Consider the following 12,693-nt stretch of genomic DNA (forward strand, 5'->3'; position numbering starts at 1 on the left):
TGTGCGCAGAACGGAAGCTGGATGGGGGGAGGGGCAGTTTGCATGACTTGCAGAAGAAATCTTTTGCTAAACACAGCTGAGGTTGTGGGTGATGTGAAGGCCTGAGCTCTTTCTGCAGTCTCTTGTAACTCTTTAATGACAAGAAATATTCTGCAGTTGTTTTTTTTTTTTTTCATATCAAAGCAAAGCTTGCTCCAGAAGTTAATGAATGTCTAGGCTCCATAAAGTTTTTTTTTGCTTTGTTTGTGATTAACTTACATTAAGGATTTTATACAGTAACGGACACCACGCTGCCTAATAATATGTTGAGAAAAACATCCTAATTGCATTTACTAAAATAATGTACCTGTTCCGACTTACATACAAATTCAACTTAAGAACAAACCTACTGTGCCTTCAACCCCCCCCCACCCCCCCCCGAAACTTCTCTTATGGTCTCCCAAATATTTGACTCGATAATAGGCAATGGAATGTGCGGGTTTACTCTTGGTATTCCCGTACACAGGGGCTTAGGAAGCTGTGCTTTCAGAACTAATTTGGTCAGACATGGAACTTCTGGCATGGGACTGCTGACCGCATATTCCATGGTGAGGCCTAGCAGAAATTTTGACTCCTTGGTCAGGCCTGAACACTTTTTGTGAGTTTAATGGAAGATGCACCAGCCTTGGCCAGATCAGAAACTGGGATCATTTAAACCTGTTGGGAGCATAAAAATATGCATAATATTGGAGTCATGAGAGCCAAAGATCTACATTTGGCAAAAAAAAGTAAAGAAGTACCAATATTTGTGTGGGAACACAGAAGAAAAACCATCTAAACATCGGGAAAGTGTTGATATGGGGTATCCAAGAACAATTACTTTGGACTAGTCCAAATGAACACTGTTCACTGTTTCCAGAAGTTTCTGTACCAATCCACAATATGACAGTTTTGGGGTTCCAATTCCTCCCCATTTTTTTGGCAGGCGAAAGTGGCTAATTTTTAGTTGGGCTGGTTTCTATGACCATACTAACTGCAAACAGAGGACCTTAGTAAGGGCAAACATCTAAGGAGGGTTACATCGCCCAAGCCATGACAAGTGATGATCAATTCTTATGTTTTAGCCTGTGATAGAGAAGGAAAGTTAAGACAAAATACTTTGGACAGATCCAGCAGGATTTGAGATCGATATGTTGAGGGCCTCTGAGTTCTCAAAGTTCATTTTAAATTTAGAAAGAGATCAGAAAATCTGTAGATAAGAAGATTTACTTTTGTAAAGTAAGTTGTGGTGGCTTCATGTGGTAGAAATAACAGCACAGTCTAACCTAGTAAATAAGACTTTTTCAAAGTGAGTGTCACAAGCAAACCAGCATTTTTTGGATCAAGAACATGGATCTGTTCTTGAGGCAGCCATGTGGTATAATTATTTTTGGTGTCCAGACAAAGGGAAGTGTGAAGAAGTTCTAAATCTCGGTTATTTTTTTGCTGAACGTGTTTTAACAAAAGGTGACAAAATAGCTGCCTATCACTCATCTTCATATGCCTAAAAAACAATACTTTCACCTCAATACAACTAAATCACTTTGAGTTGAACTTTGAACCTTAAAATGCCTACAGGAAGTGTAGAAGCTGTAGTAGCTAGCTACACTGTTCTCCTATGTTTGTAACCTGGTGCCCCTAGACCAGGCACTGGCAAACTACGGCTCGCAGGCTGTATATAGCCCAGTAGGGTTGTTTCTTCAGCCCTTTGGGTGGCCCGCAGCTGCGGAACACATCCCCCGGATCTGAGCCTGTGATGGGAGAGTGGTCGTGTTGTGTGCAGTGACACAGCCCGCCCACTCTCCCATTGCAAGCTCAGAGCCCGCAATGGGAGAGTGGGCAGGCTGTGCCCCAGCACACAACACGACCACTCTCCCATTGCAGGCTCTGAGCTTGCGATGGGAGAGTGGGTGGGCTGTATCATTGCACACAACACGCCCACTCTCCCATTCAGTGACGTCATGATGGCATAACCCCACCCTCTCCCATCGGCCCGGACTCAGATTGCTCTTGCAGCCCTTTACTAGTTGTATGTGTTCTTGAATAGAGTTTCTCTATCCAAGAACACAGGGAGTCCTGTGTTCTTGGATAGAGAAACTCTATCCAGGAACACAAACACCAAATTATTTTTGGACATCTTTCTTCACTGCCTTTTCAGAAGACACTACAGAAAGTGAAAGAATTACCCTTCTTTACAGTAGGAATATGTATCTCCAGGTGATGGGGAGAGCTAGGAGGAGAGATTAGATGAACTAAATCTGTTCTCCCTTAAGAAGAGACGTTTAAGGGGGGATATGATCACCCTGTATAAAAATATATACGGTCCATATAGAGAACTCTCTTCTCAATTATTCACTTTAAGGTCATTACAAAGGAAGAGAGGGCATTCTGCACCTGGAGGAAAAGAAATTTAATCTCTGGATAAGGAAGGGATTCCTTACTGTAAGGTCTGTGAAAATGTGGAATAGGCTCTGTCAGGAAGTAGTTTTAGTAAATTCTTTAGTTTGCTTTAAGAAAAAGCTGGATGCTTTTCTTGAAACACAGAATATAACTGGATAATAAAGTTTTAAAGTAACGGTAACAGAGATTGTTGATTCAGGAAACATCCAATTGCCTCATGAAAGCAGGTGGGATTTTTATTCCCGTTGGAGAAAATTATACCAGGATTTTTTTGGCTTTCCTATGGATCAACTATATCCAAAGGGTTGTATATCTGGGATTTGTTTTTTTCCCTAGTGGTTGAACTTGATGGATTTATGTGTTTTTTCAACCTAACCTACTTTGTAACTATGTAAGATTTACCCCATCTCTTTTTTCTCTGGTGACAAATTGTTGATGTTCAATTCAAATGTATTAAAAATTGTTATAAATACACTTTAAAGCAGACAATATTCTATTTATATCTTGCCTTCCCTGGTTCCTCCTCTGCTCCTCTTTTCAACATGCTAATACATTTTCAATAAATTGGGACAGCACAGTGGCTCAGAGGTTAACGCTCTGGCCTTTGCAGCGCTGGGTCACAGGTTCAAATCTCAACCAGGTTGTTATCTGCATTGAGTTTGCTTCTTCTCCCTGTTTGTGTGATTTTCCTCCCACATTCAAAAAAAACATGCAGTTATGGTAATTGGCATCCCCCCAAAAACTGTCCTTATGACATTAAATATAGTAACTTTTATTTACTAAATACCATTAGTAGTTGCTTGTTGCCTAGAAATGTATGCAGGGTAATATTTTCCAGTATCCCATAGGAACCTAACTGCCTTTTTAGGTAACAGGGTTGATGTATAACAAGTAGTGTGCTAATGTCAACATTTAAACTAGCAACCCTACACAATCATTATGACACTTTTAGCCCTGCACTGCATAAATGATAGCTGGAAGCCGACTTGCTATTAGCAATAAGGATCCCCCTCTCCCACCCAGTCTTCTTATTTCTGCTTAGTTGCTGTTCATGCTATTTACTAAACCTCTTGATTCTATGTTGTTTGCTTCTCTGATTATTCACAGCATTTAACAATCATATTTTAGAAGCAGGTTTATTAGTATTTCTTCGCTATGTTTAATATAAGCCTGATCTAAACTGCTATGTAGTTTTTTATGCAAACAGCTTTCTGTATCCTTCACTTATATATTAGTCGTAAGGTATGGGTTTCTTGGTAGAATGTTAGTATTCACTGCACATACTTGTAGATATCAAACGCCTTCAAGCATGTCCTTCAAAATGACTCCCAAATTGCATGCTTATTGCATATTGTATCACTACTACATAGACAGAAATCATTAAAAAAGCTTTTTCTTTGGCAATACTTGTCAGGATGTACAAGCCTGAAATATTGATCAACATCTTCTTTGTTCTGAGTATGAAATAAATGATGGATTAGCCTACGTATGCATATATGCCTATTGCTGCAGCTACGAGATATTGTTCACATGGCAACTATCAATCTTAAAATAGGGGCAAAAGTTCAGCATGTAAAAATAATGATCTTGCACAGTCTTTTTCTTCTTTGTATGTATATGTATACATACAGTCAAGTTCTCATACACATATATACATTCTCATTACTTCTTACATGCTAGATTTGCAGTGTCTCTTTAACTTGGTCCATGGCACAGTCCTTAAAAGAATTGTTCCACATAAATACAGTGTACAAATAATCAGTATAGCTGATAGTAAAACATATAGTATCTATAAGTACCTTTCAATTCCTCAAAATATTATTGGTGTGCCTGGGGAGCTTAAACTAAATCTTAACTATGACTAGCAAAGGACTAATAAAGATAGAATGGCTTAGCTGCACTGTGGAGCCCATCTTGAGGCTAGGCCCCTCTCTAAAGTTAGATAACGCCAACAACAGTAGGTGAAAGCAAAGTACCAGGGCTAGGAGAGACCTATAAAAAAGGTCAAAACAATAAGTAAATTTGGCCTTTAGCCAAAGTAGGACTCTGGCCTACTTTGTGCTGCTTAGGGTAAATCTGTATATGCTGCTTGGGGTAGATTACCTGTTTATTAATGAAAAACTATTGAGTACCCTAAATGACACACATCAAAAATGTATGTCCATCTAGGAACCTTGGATCCTTGGATTAAAATAAACTATATTAAAAAAGTCAAAAAAAGTTTTAAATTTGTCCAAACAAGGATACAATATTAGAATAAATTTTTGCATTTATTATTTTTTATTAGGATTTATTTTCTATAATTTTTTTACTGTAATCAATGTTTTAAAAGCAGATTACAATGTAATCTGCTTTTAAATTTCCCACCAGATAACACCTCCCCAGCGTACCGACGCTTCACGCATCACATCGATCAAGCCGAGGATGTAATGCAGAAAGCTGGCCGGGGATCACGCCGCTGGATTGAGGGGAGCAGGTAGGACCCGAAGTGTGGCTCGGGGTTACCGCCTTTGGTATGTAAAATTCACCCCGAGCAACACAAATTTTTGCAGCTCTCAACTAATGCACACAGTATTCGTATTCATGTGTAAACAAGGCACATTCTGATAGATCAGCTGTCACCAATGTTTTTTGGCCACTAGGCCATTTCAGGGGTAGGCAGGAGCAAAATAGGCCGGACTCTCTTTCGAGTCCTGTCCTAATGGCTCTGTCCCCCACCAGGAACGCCCCCTGAAAGGAAATATTCCCCATTTACTCCAGCGGCTGAAGTGTTAATGCCGCCCACGATAAATAGGGAAGGGAGCCACCACATGGAGGCTCAAGAGCCACATGGAGGCTCAAGAGCCGCATGCGGCTCCGGAGCTTCGGTTGCTCTGGCTCCGGGTTGCTGGCCCGCATTAGGCCAGATCAGCCAGGGGGCGTTAGGCCGGAACAAACTACCGGCTAGGCCATATCTGGCAGAGTTTGACGACCCCTGTGATAGATAGTGAAAAAAATTATATCCATCTGTTTCTCTTTTCACTATCTGGTCACAGGGGAGAATAGCTAAAAAACGTAAAATTGTTACTCAAGTGCAGCAGAAAAAAAAATGTAGTCTCTCACCTGCCAAAGGATGGTTCTAGGTGGAGGGGCTGTGTGAATCTTATAAATGTATTTATCTGCCTGAATGGAGTTCCCCTCTAAATTTTAACAAAGAATACTGTTTATTTTCTTTAAAAAGAGACATTAAATAAAAATAATAAACTTTTTTCCTTTGTCTGATCTAAATGGTTGGTCTAAGTTTTGACATGAAGATACACAATTTAGGTAAAGTTCATCACAAAACATTTTAACATTGCATAGGGGACTACCTGTCCATCTATTTACAGGATATAACAATAAGATAACACACGTTTTTTTTTTTTCATGTTGTGGCTTCTTTTAGCTTTTCTGGCTCTGGGATTTCTATCCATCCCAAATGTGAAACTACTGATGTCAGAACAGACAGCCCCGAAGGCACCTTCTGGTTACATCACAACCTAGAAAATGATACAAGGCAAACAAACTGTCATTTGGAAAATATGCAATAAAGTTGCTAAGTAAATGTATAATATGCGTTAGTAAGCATTTCTATCTTAACAATGTAAAAAATTGCAGTGGACACATATATTTGTGCTAGAGCATCTTTGGAGGTCTATGCACGAAGAGTGGGGTAGTCTGTTTCACACAGTACATAGCACTTAGGAAGATAAGCCTGAGGTTACACTGGTGAAAAAACCTAATTTACTGAGATAATATTTGTGTTCAATCATCCTATTAGCAGCACATTGATTTCAGTGTTTACTCCCCAGTTTATATGATTTGAAAACCTGCACCAAAATAGCATCACATCAGAAAGGGTTAATCACTCCTATTGTTAAGAATAGAAAAAAAGAGAGATTGAGCTAGATAACAAAAACACTTTGCAATAAAAAATGACAATCAAAATACTGAAATATATATAAATAAATCCAAAATCTTTACAAAATTTCACCCTCTCTTTGTAAAATAATAATACAAATGCTACCATATAAATGGTCAATTTACGCATTGATATCCACAATGTCTCCAGGTAAGTTATATCCATCCAGTCTTGGCATCCACAGTTGAGAAAGATACATTCAATCTATAGTACTCCCAAATGCAATTAAGCAAGGTATGATTCCCCAAGGATGAAGCAGTCCAGCCCACATGTGACATAGAGATGTGTAGCTCCTCCTAACTAGCTTTACAAGTTTCGTCTAACCAGACATCTTTAGAGCCAGCACTAGATAATCAATTTATAGAAGACCCCAAATTATACAAAAATAAGTTCAAATAATCCATCAATTTGTTTTTAGTACAATAATATTAAAACAACAATACAAAACTATACATACTGCAGCAAAGTAGCATAATTGCATTCAAGTATTCAATAAAGCTAATAATATCAAGATCCACATTAAAACCTAATGGCACAAGAGTGTGTAACGCATATATCCAGAATGTATCTCGCTGTAAGACCAACCTCAGTCCCCCCCACCCCACCCCCCCTGTTACGATTTCTGTACCTATAACTTTTAGTCCCTGGTGTGGTACAAATATAAGCAAATTTCTTATTTTCTTACTAACCATACTAATCCATGAAGTCCAGTTTGGTGTATTATTATTATTATTATTATTATTAATATTTTTCTTATTATTATTATTATTATTATTATTAAAAACGACTTTAGATATGAATACCAGTTAAAAAACAGTCCATTGTACTTCACATAACTGATATTATCCCAAAAGCAGAGGGCCATGACAATACTGGCTTTTTGCTCAGCTAATACCAGACATGGCATTCACACTGGGCCATCATTTCAAGTGATGAGGCTCCCTGCAACCCATTCTGCAGAAGCACTGAAATTTATTATCAATTTTAGTTTCTGTGGTTAAAAAGGTAATAAAACTAGAAAAAATATAATACAAGTGATTAAAACAAGTTTATTTGAAATTCACAAAAGTCCCATTGTTTCCTTATACATGTTATAGGAAGTGTTTCCATCAAATGAAGGTTAATTTTAGTAATTTTTCTTTTGACGTGTGCAATGACTAAGGCAAACATGCCAATTGGCGGAACTGGTCATGTAAATAAGTGAGTCTGTCTCATATTTCTGTCCATTCCTAATTAACCAAACATCTGTTTATAATGTTATCCTTACAGAAAAACATTAATTTATTGAATGTTGTCTAGCTGTACAGAGTTATAACTGGTGAGTGGGATGAAATATAGTACATATTTGTACTACATAACAAGTATCATACCAATGAGCATTTGAAAGGTAAAAGAAAATCAATGTTTTGCTTTTTATGCTGATGGACTGTTGGAGCCAATTGGAGAAAATAATAAAAAGTAAAACTACATTGATATAAAATGTTAGATGTCTCTTTTGTAACTATGAAAAATAGAATTGCTCTAGAATTGCTTCTCCAAACTAATCTTTTCTATAATACATGTTTAGATGTTGAAAGCTACCATTTATGGCTTGTGCACTCCATGTTGTTTCTGTTCAAAATCTGAAAGCACTTACAGTTGTGATGAGGAGGATAATGGAATACATTTTCTGAATGTGAACAAGAACAACAGATTCCTAAGAGTCCAAAATCAAAACAAAAGTTGTATAGTTTGATGGTGTTTCATTAGTTAACAGTATTCCCAGCATCGCTGTGTGCATTTTAGATCGTAATAAAAAGGTGTATACAAGATCACACTTTCAATGTGTAAATACAATAATACAAATATATCATTCAAATACAATGTAAGATGAAGTAATGTGAGTGATTTTTTAAAGTACTTGATGCTAAGAGGAATAAGTGCTTTTAATATAAAATACATAACCTTGAGGAACATCGACAAGAGGATAAAGAGAAAGTTACTTGTACCATAAATGTATTGAATCAAGAAATGAGTCTCTAGTTTTCCTGGAACTTATAATATAATTTATAAAAATACATTATATATATATAAAAGTTGTATGGGATGCTCATTTTAAAATTTTTTTTGCATAACTGTTTTGAATAAAGAATACAAATGTTCATTTCACCTCACACAACACTTTATACTGATCTTTCCCGAATCATTTTCTTCTCCACTTTGGACATCCCAAAAACTCTGTCACTGGTGTCAGAGTTAATGATGATATCAGTCGCTATTCTATGTTTTAAAGGCCATGCACTACCTTCTAGTAGGAGGTCTTGTTTTTCCCCAAACCTGGAAGCACAAACTTTTTTAGTGTGGCTAGCATCGAAGAATTATTGTGAAGGTGAGAATGCGGTTGCCCAGGGGTGGTCTTTACAAAGGGTTGACCAGGGGTGGACTTTGTGCACATAGGCAAGATTACAGGGTCTCCCTAGGTTTGTTTTTTTACCAATTGAAACTCCATAAAATGAACTACTCATGGAACAAACATGGGTAAAGAAATAGTTTGGGTATGAACAAAAACTTTCAAACAGTCCCAGATACCGTATTTTGGCAACTGGCTCTGTTAAAAAACGTTAACATACCTTGCATACCAGAAGCCAAACAGAACAAACTGCTTCTTGGGAAATTATAACATGGAAACAAAGAAAAATAAACATCTGAAACCAAACCACGCCATTTTTAAAAGCTAGACCCCAACTTCCCAATGCAGATATAGTCCAGTACAAAAACAATGAAAGGAGTTTCTCATGGAGGGCAATAGCTGTTTACCCCTTTGGCCATGATCAGCCTCTTCCACCTACTACCTTTATTCAGTGCAGGTTGCTGACAACTGATCCACTTCAGTTCTGAGTAGATTTTATGGAGTATTTCTGTTTATTAACCTTTTTCCTTTTTAACCCTTTTTTTTAAGTCAAGGCAACCATAAAGATACTGCACAGTTTATGAACTCTTCTTTAATGACCCAAGGTGATTAAACTCCTTTGTAGAGGCCTATGTCTTCCAGGGTAGTTCTATACAGAGATTTGGACAATATTTCTGGGGCAGTATAGTTGTTGAATAGACAAGATATAATGAAGGTTGCATTTTTTACACAATGGGGTTTGTAACCATTCTACCTCTAGGAGGTTTCTACTTTTAAACCTAAAGGCATGGTTTGAAAACTTTTCAAGAAATCTAGACAAACATTCAAATTAGCTATTTTTTATTCATATTGGGGGATTTCTAGTTTATTTCCAAAATATTCGTGGATTTAAAAAATAAAATTAACAATTCTGTAGTATCTCATCATTTGATACATATCTGGTCTCATGATTGCATAGAAAATTTAATATTCTTAGTTTTTATTTTTATCAGTAATGTCTTTAAAAAGTTTTCGTTGTGCAGATTGTTCCTAATATATTCATATTTCCATATTTTCTATCCAATTATCTTAGACATAACAGCATATATTTTAGTGTTTACCTGTCATGTGTTGCTAGGTTGCCCTCCGAATGACTTCATTATTTGCTAACAGCTCAGGGCATCCCTGACAACGAAATAAATAATTTGTTACATAGCTCTGTTATGGCATGACATTTCTGCCAGCGGCTCTTGTTATGGTGTATTTATTTATAAGAACAAATTATTCGGGGTCATCCATACAAGTTACAGTTTAGTTTTTTGCCCTTGTAAATAATTGAACATGTACAATTTTTGCCATTGATCTGATTATACAGACCTTGGGAAAAATTGCCATCTAGCTAAATAACCTGATACATTTAAATATATATAGAAAAGCCTTTGTGTGTGTGTCTAAAACATAGGAAGGGTAGCCAGTTACCTAATTGTAAGCCTGACCGAAAAGCAATCAAATAGCCCTCCAACAAAGCACTTCATAATGCAGTGTTTCCTCCCTAATACCACAGGTCCTTCCATGTTATCACTTCCATAAAAATGCTGGTTTACAGCACAGATATGGCCCAATATCACATAGGCACCTCTTCAAGCTTCTTGGCTACCAAAACTTTTTTTTGGTCCTCACCAAGCCTTAAATCACAGAGTTACATTTTCCATTCTATGAACTAATGTTACAAAAAGCAGCTGTATGCCAATTGTTATAAATTCTTCTTCTGGTAGGCTGGAAGTGTGGTAAAAATAGTAATTATACATATACAGTATCATAATTGTATCTGTCCTTTTCCAAAGATAAATAAAAATACAAACAAACCTATTCTTGTATATTTGTTAAAGTAATGATATTTATAGACCTTCTCTTGCACTTACAACATACAAACATTTATACAAGCATCTTTACCAATTGACATTGCCTGGTTTCCCAGTAGCCCGGTAATATGAAGAGTGGTGCCTCTGTTTTCTACTCTCTAATCCATTAGTTTTGTTCTTTTCAGTCTTGTGCTGTAATTTTCACTTTGCCTGGCTTATCTAACCTGTAAATTTTGTTACAAGCATTTTCTTCTTGTCTGCTAATGAGGCCAGCTACAGCTCATTTATCTTTTTATGTCAACAGTCTTCAGCCCGTTGTAAAGTATTCTGAAAACTTTTTAATGCTTTTATATAGGTCTCCGTGAAGATACAATGTTTTGTAACTGTTCAAGATGGAGTAACAAATTATGTATCCAAAAATTCTATTTATGAGGGTGCAAGTATTTAATCTAGTAACATTTTAATAAAACAGAACCTGCTCTCTGTAACTACAGGACTGGAGCCAAAGCTGAGCCCATTTATCTAAAATAGCTTCACGATTCTTGTTAATTTTAAATCCTGCATTAGGATAAGGGGTAATGCATCACAGTTTTTAAAGTAGGGCACACGTTGAGAAAGTTTTCCCATGGTTTTATCAAACAACACTTTTAAGGAAGGCACTGTGTTGGTAAACCTTCCCTAATGCAGCCATTACTCTCCAGATATTATAACCCCACCAAGAAAATGAAGCTAAAAGGAGAAAGAAGAAAACTAATTTTTACCTGTTAACCACATTTGGGTGCAGAAAATCCAAACATTGATTTTGGGGGTTATTTTAGCCTGCCAGATAAGACTGCTATTCAATTTAAAAGGCTGTCTAGGAAATCAACAAGTTTGATATCTTTACTAGCAGAGGGGTATAGGGTCCATCTCTTTTTCTTACCACAATAGCAGCAGAAAAGACTTAACCTTCTTATGGTAAAGCTTCACTGCTGGTTGCAAATTGTAAATGTGAAATATTGATACATAGCATTTTATATGCTGGGTTATCTTACTTATCTTAATGAACATAATAAGTAATATAAAACATAACCAGTGTTTTTCAGTGTATCAAAGGCCTAAATTGAAGGAAAACTTTTCTGGTAACATTACAGTGCCTGGGAGTATATGTAATCATTATAAACTCACTAATAGTGATTTGGGATATGGATACTTGATGTGCTCACAGCAGCTACTCATAGTACTCAAAAGTGTTAAGATTTAAGTTTTTACATAATACATGATTTCTGTTTCTGTTTGGTTGTTCTGTGCTGCTTCACTTTGCCTTTTATAACAAAAAGATATAGGGGCAGATTTATTAAAGCTCTCCAAGACTGGAGAAGATTCACTTTCTTACGGGAAAGCTGGATGATCCCGTAAACCTGGAATGGATCTGGCCAAGTTTTCAAAACATTTGCTAACAAATAGCAAATGACTTTTTATGAATCCATCCCAGGTTTGCTGGATAATCCAGGTTTACTGATGGAAGTGTTTCTTCCCTAGGCCTTGGTGAGCTTTAATATATCAGACCCATAGTAATTTCTATACTGGTTAAGTTTTTCCAAGATTCTTTCTTTCTGATTTGGTTCTTTCTGATTTAGATACCCATATCCGCCCCTTTTTAGTTTTGTCCCCAAACTGAGCTGAATAAACAAGATGATACTAGGTCATACTAATTCTTTTTTTACAGAGGCAAAATTAGGATCAGTGGACTTTTGTTTGCTTCCAGCAGGTTTTGCATTCCCACACAATTATAGTAAAACTCACTTAAAGCAGGCCAAATACAGATCATGAGGAGGTCAAAATTGGACCTTTCAATTAAAAGGGAACTAAAGTTCCAGTTAAATCATTAGGGATTAGGCAGGGCTGTATTGTAGAAAGGGACAGGCAATGCTGCTTATGCAATATTTGTTTATTTGTTTCTAGTTTATACCACTTTCAATACATGAAAGTATACTTTTAGCTAAGGATTGGCATGGTATGCTTTTATTACACCTATGATTTACCAAGATGCTTAGATATTTCTCCATTCACCTCATTTAATGAATCAATTTTATTAGTAAGCAGGGCCATATTTACAATTAAGT

This window comes from Pyxicephalus adspersus, chromosome 4 (assembly GCF_032062135.1).
Source record: "Pyxicephalus adspersus chromosome 4, UCB_Pads_2.0, whole genome shotgun sequence".
Lineage (NCBI taxonomy): Eukaryota > Metazoa > Chordata > Amphibia > Anura > Pyxicephalidae > Pyxicephalus > Pyxicephalus adspersus.